At 41.5% G+C, this 10943-nt stretch overlaps 1 long non-coding RNA gene and 1 other non-coding gene across 2 annotated transcripts; both read right to left on the bottom strand.

The window, feature by feature from the left end:
- Positions 1-1133: 1133 nt before the first annotated feature.
- LOC117050128 lies at positions 1134-7808 on the bottom strand. The gene is made up of 2 exons (XR_004427065.1): positions 7675-7808; positions 1134-1241 (listed from the first exon to the last, which is right to left on the bottom strand). It is a non-coding gene; the product is annotated as an uncharacterized LOC117050128 (long non-coding RNA).
- On the bottom strand, positions 6675-6780 carry LOC117050529. Its single transcript, XR_004427099.1, has one exon. It is a non-coding gene; the product is annotated as a U6 spliceosomal RNA (small nuclear RNA).
- Positions 7809-10943: the final 3135 nt, after the last annotated feature.

Here is a 10943-nt window from a genome sequence, read left to right as displayed (position 1 = left end):
CCTAAGACGATGCAATTCTGTATGCTTGCTTTCACTAATATATGCATTCACTAATGTGTGCATTTTATCCTAGCATGTGGATTTTTATACATGTTTTGGGGGTTGGAGAATTGAATCGCAGAATTTGGAGGAGCTGAATTTCACAGGATCGCTGTGTTTCAGTTTGTGTATTGTTTGGGAGAAGTGAGTCACTTTGCATCAGAATGCAAATGGAATGTAATTGCTGTCCCATCCCTGCTTTGACACAGCTGCTGCCTAACAGACCTCCTTCTTTTGCATGCAGAAGGTCCCAGATTCAATGCCTTGCATCTCCAGGTATGGCTGGAAGGGATCCCTTGGCTGAAATCCTGGAGAGCTGCTGCCAGTCAGTGCAGCCAGTACTGTGCTAGATGGACCAATGGCCTGACTTGGTATAAGGCAGCTTCCTATGTTCCTCTGTTCCTATTTACTCCCTCCTCCATCCCACATTCACCCAGTGCTATACCAGCTGCAATGGCTCCCGGTGGAGTACAGGATCAAGTTTAAGGTGCTGGTTTTAACCTTTAAAGCTCACCCCATCACGGGGATTTGAACCGCCGACCTTCTGATCGGCAAGCCCGAGGCTCTGTGGTTTAACCCACAGCACCACCCACGTCCCTGGAAACAGTTGGTAACCACCTTCAATTTTAACCTGAAGATTGCCACTTGTCCACTTTTAATTTTAATTTGTTTGAATTAATTGTGGGGTGTATCTTAATTTATTGAGCGCTTGTTTTTATGCATTGTCTTACTTGTATGATGTGGAGAGCGGGATATAAATAAAAATTATTATTATTATTATTATTATTATTATTATTATTATTATTATTATAAAGGCAGTCTCCTGCACAGGACGTTGAGCTGAGGGGGTGCAAAACTGAGAAGATCCATAATTTAGAAGATCAATTTGGGTGCACCAAATTTTGGCCTCGCTCAGGACTTCATGTTACCAAAGGTTATCAAAGTCCATCTCTTCCTCCTCTGACTCTGAGCTTGAGACTGGAGCCATAACTGTAGGAAGTTGGACTAGATGGACACCTAAACTGTTTCCTCAGGACTCTTCTTATGTCCTATTCACACACACACACACACACACACACACACACACAGGGCCTATAGAATATTTTTTATGTGAGAAAGTGATTATTTTAATGGCACTAATCTTCCTCTCCAGCTGGCTTCAAATGGCTGAACCCAGAGTTACAACTCTCACTTGTCCCACACTATGGAGAGAAAGATTTTCACAGCTTAATAACTTGGCCAATTAAATTTTAAACAATTCAAAAGGGTCTTGTTATCATTGCAGAATAATAGACTACAAAATGTTAGTGTTGCAGGGATAAAATATGAAAGACTCTTTCTCATGCTGTTCTTAAACCTCTCTCCTTTGATTACAGAATAAATTCTAAAGGAATTAAAAAATAATGCTTCCCCTAACAAGCATCTTGTGGGTGGCATGTAATATTTTTTTTTCATCCTGTAGATTAAAGACATACAATATAGTAATTATGGGTTCCTTTTGAAGTCAATTCTTTGCATACTAAAGGCTGGAACAAAAGTCACTGGAATGTCATGAAACAAAAAGCATTGTTTGTGTTTTTTCATGCAAGGACCAAATTCTTCAGCTGCCAGTTCTCTCTGAATTACAATGTTTGAAATAGGGCCTCCTTTTGAGGGGAGCAGAGCAAAGTTGTCCTGGGTTGAACGGTTAGAGGAAAGGAAATGGCCCGCCAGGAAACTAGTGTAGCAAATCCACCTCACCCAGCAATCCATGTCTGCTATCTTACCGGTAGAAATATCACTTTTTTTAAAAAAGCATTGTTTTGTTTTGTTATTCAGAAGCTCTTGCCAACTGGAGACACAAAAGTTGCTTGCCTATTGGAGGCATGTTACTCTTGAGTAGCTTTTATTTTAATAGGAAAAGAATAATTTGGAAAGTCACTGATAGTAAGTAAAGCAAGCATGCATAAAATTACATTACTTCTGCTGCTTTCTGTTGCAACTCCCATTTCTACTATAAATTAGGTGGAAGGTGTCTTGGTTTGGCACTAGTATGTAAGATAGATTGCATACTGGTGTTGCTCTAATACTGTACACACACACACACACACACACACGTACACACACACACACACACACACACTGTCTCTGCTATTACAAAACTTGGTGTTTGTTCTATTCTGCAACCAGAAGTGTCAATGTAGGAAATGTTTTCCACTGTCTTCCCATTCATTTCAACGACCCAAAAAGAATCCAGATAAACGAGCTCAGCAGAGACCAAAACTAGATGAGATGCTTCCAAAGTTCTCTCCAAGTATCCAGTGGATATCATTTACTTGCTTTATTTCAAAGGTTTGTATCCTGCTTAATCGCAGCAGTCTCTAAAGTGCTGCACAGAAGACCCAATACAGTAAGGCTGAAAATGAATTAAAACTATAATCTGGTTGCAATGATTTAAAGAAGTATTCAATAAGCACCAGAGGTTCTGCAGGGAGGGGGCCTGCCTGACCTCAACAAGATTGGGTCCACAATACCGAATGCATAGCTTCTTGTGGATCCAAGCTGTGCATCTGAGCCATGGAAGACCACTAACAGGGATTTCCTCCAAAAATATGCCCTTCTCTAAATTTTGTGATGTAGCTCTCCGCTCAAAAACATACTAAATGTACATGAAAATGCATATTTGCGGATAAAATGTATCTAGAAATGCTAACTGTGAAAGAAAATATACTTAGAAATGCGTGAATTAACACGAATTTTGTTTTTAAGCCCCCCTGCTGATTAAGGCATAAACTGGGAGAGAATTAACAGATGGGGGAAAGACAAAGGGCAGCACCTTCTTTTCACCAGTGCCCCTCCTAATTCTGCACAGGGGTTTCCCAAATTATATGGAGCAGATGGGGGGCATGTGGAGCATGTGGGGTGAGGGTGGGGAAGTCACTGCACTTGTCATAGGATACCACCCACAGACCATCCATTCCTTGAGCTACCTGCATTTTTTTTAAAAAAAACCCAATCCCAAAATCCTAAAACAAAAAAGATAGAAATATTTTAATAATAAATGGTTAATAATAAATACTATAACTCCAGCAAAAAAAAATGATCCAAGTTTAAGCTACAGCGTCGTTATTTTTAAGGAAAAACTCCTTGAAGTCTTTTTTTGTGTGCGAAAAAACTTTGCATCTACATGGCACAGAAACAGAATTATCTTCAGTTCCACCATATTCTCAGAGGGAAACCTGTTAATTGATGGGAGCAAGGAAGAAATCATGTTCCAGGCATCACTCTCTGGAGGGCCTGAAATTCTCTGGCAGATGGATGAGGCAAGGGAATTTGCAGCACATGATGTGCTGAAAGCTCAAGCTGAATTTTGTTCACAGCTAGTTATGAGTTCATCTCTGTAGAGAAGATGGTTAGGGCAGGGGATTCAAACAGACTTCTGGATTTTTTAAAGAAAGCAATTCACTTGACCAAATCTTTTATTTTTTAAGGACTTCATACATACCATACATTTAAAGAACCTTCTGCCAGACTCCTGGGAACTGTAATTTGTTAAGGGTGCTGAGAACTGTAGCTCTGTGAGGAGTAAACTACCTTTGCAAGGATTATTGAAGGGGTGGACACATGCTTTTCAACATATGATGCGTACTCGGTCTCTGAGCCATTGGGTTGGATTCCCGACTGTGGAAAGAACTCTACCCACAAGTTTCTCTGCAGGAGGAAAGTAGAAGTAAATTTGGCCAATTCCTTTAGCCTCCTTTGCTCCCACAAGAGTTGCTTCAGAGGGTCAAAGAACCCCCCACAACACTGCTGCAGGGAGAAGGTGGCAATCAGCTATATCAGGCATAGGCAAACTTTGCCCTCCAGATGTTTTGGGACTACAACTCCCATCATCCCTCGCTAACAGGACCACTGGTCAGGGATGATGGGAGTTGTAGTCCCAAAACATCTGGAGGGCGAAGTTTGCCTATGCCTGAGCTATATTCACTTCTCCTCCAGTGGATCAAGGTTCCTTCCATAAATGGAAACTCATGGAAAAGCAAGTCTGGTCCCAACCCAGGGTTTTAGATCTGTGGTTTTATGGTTCCGCCACACCTGTTGAGCTGCTTCTGTAAAACAGAATATAAACTCAGGAGCGCAGAAAAGAAATGGGTGATTAATGAACATTAAGCAGTTTGAAGCATTTCTAGCCCACATTTCTTCTGGTGTTTGCCGGGCACATTTCTCACCCCCGGCAAGCGCTGACCAGATCCCAACCTGCGTAGCTCAGCAAAGTGGCTGCATCTTGTGTAGGGCTGGTCCAACTATTAGGCAGAGTAAGGCAGTCACCTCAGGCACCAGATGTTTGGAGACAGATTGATTTATAGCCCTGATCTTGGTGAGGCGCTTCTGTCAGTTTAAGTTTCTCTCATGTTCCCATTTTTCTAAACTTAAATTCGGTTCCCCCCCATCACTTTGCAATTTGTTTTTAAAGTCCTTGTGAACATTCACCAGCATTTTAGAGCTAGCTTCTCCTCATATATACCAGTACATTTCTTTCCTATGCATATATACAATTCTATACCATTTCTCACGCTAGTATACAAATTTTTGTACCAATTACTGGGCTGGAGGACTACACCGCAGAATTCAGAGAAGCGTGAATTTCAAAGTATGGCTATGTTTTGGGTCTCACATTGTTTCAGAAATTACAAATCAGGGTCACCTTTAAATGCAAAGTAAATCAAACTTCTCCTCCATCCCTACTTTAGACCATGCCATATTAGCCTTTTTGGCCTGTTCCTCCCTCCCACCTATACAGCCCTGCCACAACACACACACACACACACACAGAGAGAGAGAGAGAGAGAGAGAGAATAAAAATATGTACTTCTGGAAATTCTTTTTAGTTGCTTTCCTACTGAAAAATAGTATTTTAAAAAATGTGAGCAGGGAAATGGGTTAAAGATGAGCAAGTAAAGAAAATACCAATTTTAATTCCAATATATATAATAGGCTAGGTATGTTATCAATTGGGGGGGGGGAGAATCCCCATTTAACTGAATTATAGGAATCTCAAACTGGCTTCCCTTTGACAGCTGTAGTACAGTTCTGAAATTAGCGGAGTATGCATTCTGGCTTGCCATGTGCCTCTATAATCACAGCCACCATTCAGCAAGCCCCCCTCCAAAAAAACAAAAACAAAAAACACCCTCGATCTCAAACTCAGACCTAATAACTGTTAACACCTTATTTTGGCACCTAAAGCTGAAGCACAGCATGGAGACAACATATGTGCCCAAGCGCTGACAGACTGATGCTGCATCCCCCACCGCTGGCACCGAGGCAGACAGACAAGCTGGCTGCAGCAGTGGTGGTGGCGGCAGCAACAGCAGCTGACATTACTGGAGGGCAGGTTAATTAACATTTGGAAATTAAACAGTACAACATGACTTGCAAGCATGAAAATAGAGATTGCTCCGTCATTTACAGTTGTGGGAGAAAATTGAGAGAGAAAAACCTTCATGAAAATACCAATTTTAATTCCAATAGATATAATAGGCCCTGATGCGCAGGGCCGTCTTACCCATAGGCGCTAGGGGTGCGGGGCACCTGGGAGCCCGGCTCTCAGGGGCACCAGGCCAAGAGTCCAGGGGCCGAGAGTTGACTCCAGGGAAGAGCCCACCCATTGGTCAGAGCACTGCTGTGGGCTCTTCTGCTGCAGGCAGCTCTGCGCTGGGGGTTTGGGGTCGACCGAGCCAGCGAGACACTGAGATGGCTGGCCAGCTCTGCCCTCCTGCGTGCCTGGGACTGGGCAACCTGGGGGATGGGCGCCAGGAAGATATTTGCACCCCAGCGCCGCATATGCTTAAGACAGCCCTGGTGATGCTACAACACATACAGGACAGGACAAATGTTAGAATAAGCACCTACAAAAGGAAATGACACCAGAGCTGTGGCATGATATTGTACTATTCACAATCAGATCTAAGGGCAAAGTTGTTCCTTGATTATCTAGTCGGCATAGATGTGTGATCTAGTGGTGGAATTATTATGATTGTGTATTCACCATCATTCTTTACTTATATATTATCACCCCACATTCAGACCCCAAAATATCAAAAGGCAACTCACATAAAATAGTAGAACACAAGCAAACTGTTCAAACCATCCTACTGAAACATTGAACTAAAATCATGAAAACTGCTCAGCTATAATGAGACAATGAATGCCACAAAAAAGCCAGTAAACAAGAGCACACAGATACTTCCTATTGGCAGTCATGCCATCCCATCAAAGGCTTCTTCCGGGGGAGCTGTGGCCATCGCTGGATGCGCGGAAAACCCTCTTGGGGTTTCCGAACGTCCCGGGGGCAAGAAGGGTCTCGCAAAGGCTATGCGGACCCAGTTGCTTAACTTCATTAAACAGTGGTGATCTAAATATATATGTATAGAAAAACACAATTCCAGCAAAATAAAAATTAAAAAATTAAAAAAATTGAATCTTCTGCTGTCATGGTTGCCCTGTCAGCCTTCTAAAAAGCCACAAGGGGGGTGCATAGCTTTGCTTCACACCAACATTGCTCATTTTTGTTGTAGAAACAAACCATACAAATTTAATAAAAAGGGGGAACATGGTATACACACTGGGGTAACTGCTTTTCTCCCCAGACAGTATAAAATATAGGATGCTTCATGAATTTGTGTGTCATCTTTGCACCAGGACCAAGCTAATTTCAGTATCCTTCCAATTTTAGTATATGTGTCACCCAAACGAGTGCATTGCGGCTGAGACGATAATTACACAACAAGGGCTTGCGTGAGTCAGCTTTGAATCGTAAAGCAGCAGTGAAGAGGTATGCTGTGAAACTTTGCCACTTGGCATCTCCACAGAAGCTTGAGAACTAAAAATGAGGGGACCTTGCTGAGGAATGCGAAATCCTCTCCCCCACCTCCACCCCATCTCGAAGCTGTTGATGCAGACATTTTGGATTGGCATGGCAAATAGCTCCTCCCTATGTTAGAAGAAAGAAAAAATTGCAATGGGTGTGCTTTGATGCTCAGGGTCTTGCTGCACCTCTAACCGTGGGGGCATTTTTCAACATCTCTTGCTCAAGTCATAGGGCTGATTGTAAATAACAACATATTGCCCTCAGTGTACATGGAACTTTAAAGTGACATATATTAGCAAAGGTGACAAAGTAGAAATTTGTATAAGCACACTTTGCCTTAGTAGAGGATTAGAGCTAGCTACTAATACTTAAAATCTAACCTAAAACAAAACACAGATCTTTCGCTGGAATGATAATGCATTTGCTAGCTTTAGCAATTGAGGTCCCTGCCTCAAAATGCACAGCACAATTTAAAGACAAACCTTCTAGAAGATGGCATTGGCAAAGCAATTCGTTCAAAGCAATGTGATTAGGATGCATCCACAAGAATATACCCCTACAACAGGGTTGGCCCTCCAGGTGTTTCTGGACTACAACTGACCACTGGCAATCTGGCCAGGGCTGATGGGAGTTGGAGTCCAACAACATCTTGAGGGCCACAGGTTCCTTATCCCTGCCATATAAGTTTCACTGCTAACTTTCCAGGCCAGTTCATGATGTATATTAGAAAGATCTTAGAACTAAGCTGGAAAGGGCAGAAGGCCAAGAATGAATTTAATACTTACATCTTCCTGAGTATCTTTATTAGGATGTTCAACTTCTCTACGAATTCTGGAGAACCAGCACGTAACTTCTGGCATTTTTTAATCAAATCTAAATAGATGGATATGTTGTGAGAACCTTTGCCAGCTACAGTACCTTTGCCGAGCTTACAGGAATGTAACCTGGGGACAAAGAGGAGATATAGAATGTTAGATTTAGAGGAAACTCATCCTGTAACTTCTAGGGAAATTGGGCATGATTTATTAGGTTAATAGGCTCACATGCTTATACCTTGGCACTTGTGAGGAACCAAGGGTTGCCACAGCGATTTCACTAATCATTCAAAGCAAAATTGGGAGTTCCTCCTCAGGAAAAACTTCTGAGGGATTCTGAGGCAAGCCAGAAGAGTTTAAGTAAGAGACACAAAACTTTTCCAGGCATTCTGCACATCACTCCATTATCACTGGGCTTTGCCCAAAGCAAAATCTGAAGCAAATGTTGTGTTTCTTTCTTATGCAAATCATCTGAAGAATTTTGAGGGAAGCCAAAATAATGTTGGCATGGTTAGCAACCTCTTTCCAGGGGCATTTCACACATTCCATCTCCCCACAGGCTGGTGGAACACCAACAGGAACTTGGAGAATGAACCATATCTCAGTGGTGGAGTTTGTCTTTTGTGTGCACAAGGTCCTAAATTCATTCCCTGGAGTCTCTAATTAAAAGAAGAGCAATATTTCAGGTAGCAAAGCTGAGAAACCCTGCCCTTTTGGAGATCTGCTGCTAGTCTGACTCCATCTGCACTATACATTTAAAGCAGTATCACACTACTTCAAACTGCCGTGCCATACCTCAGAGGATCCTGGGAACTGTCATTTGTTAAGGTTGCTAAGAGTTGTAAGGAGATCACCCATTCCCCTCACAATGCTACAAAACTCAGAGTAGTTTAATAGTCACTCCCTGTCTAGGGAACTCTGAGGATTATAGTTATGTAAAGGGAACAGGGTTCCCATAAAAACTCTCAGCACCCTTAGCAAACTATAGTTCCCAGAATTCCCAGAATTAAAGTGCCATGATATTGCTTTGTATGTAACAGCAGATGGCACCTCAGAGCAGACAACAGGGCTAGATGGACCAGCAGTCTAACTCAATATAAGGCAGACTTATAGGTTTATATCTCTAATAATTTTCTATAATTCATCTAACAGTACTCCAATTTCCTTCGTATCTGCTATGAAGGAAAACGTTGTTGCAGTAGACTTTTGAGTTAGCAGATTACTCTTGCTATTATTGCAGTACTGATAAATTTATCATATGGAATATTTTTTAAAGAAAGCATTTGAATACAATATCACATAGGTAATCAAATAGCAGATTCAAGTAAAAAGGACATGTTGGAACAGCATTAATTATAATTATACAGCAGTTGAAAAGGAGCTTCTCCTTTGCTTTGGTCTTTTAGTATGGATTAAAGTGGCATCAGCCTATAAAATCACAGAACACGAGTCCCAGCTTGTGAGCCTTGAAGTTATCTACCTCACCTTTCCTGGTCTTGATGATGGCAAGAGTAGCCCAGGTTTAATCAAACTTGCTGGAGGACCTTGGGCCAGCCAGCAGCTCTCAGCCTAACCTACCTCAAAGAGCTGATAAGGATAATAGGGAGAGGGGGAAAGGCATGTGTGCCAACTCAAAGGTATCTCAAGCACTGTAGATTTTTGAGGTGGCATTTACTGAGACCTTGTGTGTGTCATAGGAAGTAGGCTGCTGCCCATGGGCACCACATTGGCAACTGCTGTATGTAGGTCAACATAGCCAAGGTTTCATTTGGCTGCAGAAATATGAATCTGAAGAGGAGTACTAACTACAGAGGCAAACCTTTGGGGTCAGGAGTGTACCAGTATTTCCCTCCCCTTCTCATCATTCTGCTTTGATACAAACCATGCTGCTCAACTTGGTACCAAACTAAACTCCTGCATCCCAGGATGGGCAGAACATTACATTAGGGCACTGTTTCTTCACTGTAAAGTTCTGTAAAAGGGTAGCACTGGTGATGGGATAACATTTTTTTTTATTAAGATGATTCTTCTCAGAGGGTCTGCTGCAGTTTGCCTTCAGTGTATATAGTCTCATTCCTCCCCTCCCCCAAAATATATATGTATAGAAAAACACAATTCCAGCAAAAAACAAAAAAAACATTACTGCAACAGTGAATCAGGCAATAAATTCAATATTGTATGCATCTGCCTTGTTCCCTTACAGCATATTGCTTTACAGTTAATGTGTATAATCTTATTAGCTAATTGCATTGATCCTCAGCTCACTTGTAAGCAAAATTACTCTGAGTGCATGGTGGTACTTAAAAGTAATTCAAAGTATCTATTAAAATAAGAATTTTGGTGCATCAGCAAGGAAGAAAGTCTAAGCTGCTAAAATATTTCGCCCATTTAAAGATTGGGCAATTTGCTGATCTGTAAAAATTACTTTTCTGTTAAAAAATAAGGAGAGCAAAATTTTAAGTGCCAAAATTTACTGAATGCTTTCCTGAAAGCAAAGAGATTGACTTTCTGTCCACAGTAACCTAGAAATCCTACCTCTGTAAACACTGGGCTAGATTAAACTTTAAATGATAAATTCCCAGGAAAGAAAGGTCATATTGTTGTGTAATCATCTTCTTCCAAAGCATTCCTGTTTGCTAAATAATATTGACCGATGTGAGTGGTGGCAAATATATAACCCTCCTTGGTTTTTCCCCAAGGACCTGAAAGTAAAAACGAAATTTACAATGGCATCACCAGATTTATCATACCTACCGGTACCTATTTTGTGAGGCATTTTACCACTATTAGAGCTGAACTGCAACCTAACCACTGTTACACCTGAGCTCTTTCGTTGCAGTTTGCTGTCCTCCTGGCATATTTCATCTTGTGTTATAAGACTGCCGACTGTAAAATTACCTAGACAAATAGAGCTTCTATAGCATAGGGCATGTATAGATTGTCATGTGTGAGGAATGCACACACATAGGGGTGAGTATTTTTGCCCTAGAATTGCATGCAGTGGACATTTATTTGTTTGTTTGTTTTTTATTAATGACCCATCACAGCTGGGCTCTTAGTCTATAAGGAAGTGAAAGATAACTTCCTGACACCAGCACCTAGTTTTGACAACGTTCTTCTGCCAGATGAGCCAGACAATTGCCAAGTAATCAGGAAAAGAGAATAGTCAGCAACCCTCATATTATCAAGGCTTAGTGATTAAATGGAAACTAGCAGTATGCAGCCAAAGCTAGAGTTCC

The sequence above is a fragment of the Lacerta agilis genome, chromosome 7, assembly GCF_009819535.1.
Source record: "Lacerta agilis isolate rLacAgi1 chromosome 7, rLacAgi1.pri, whole genome shotgun sequence".
In the NCBI taxonomy this organism is placed as follows: Eukaryota; Metazoa; Chordata; class Lepidosauria; order Squamata; family Lacertidae; genus Lacerta; species Lacerta agilis.
Note: the sequence above shows the minus strand (reverse complement) of the source record. Positions and strands in the feature narration are given on the sequence as shown.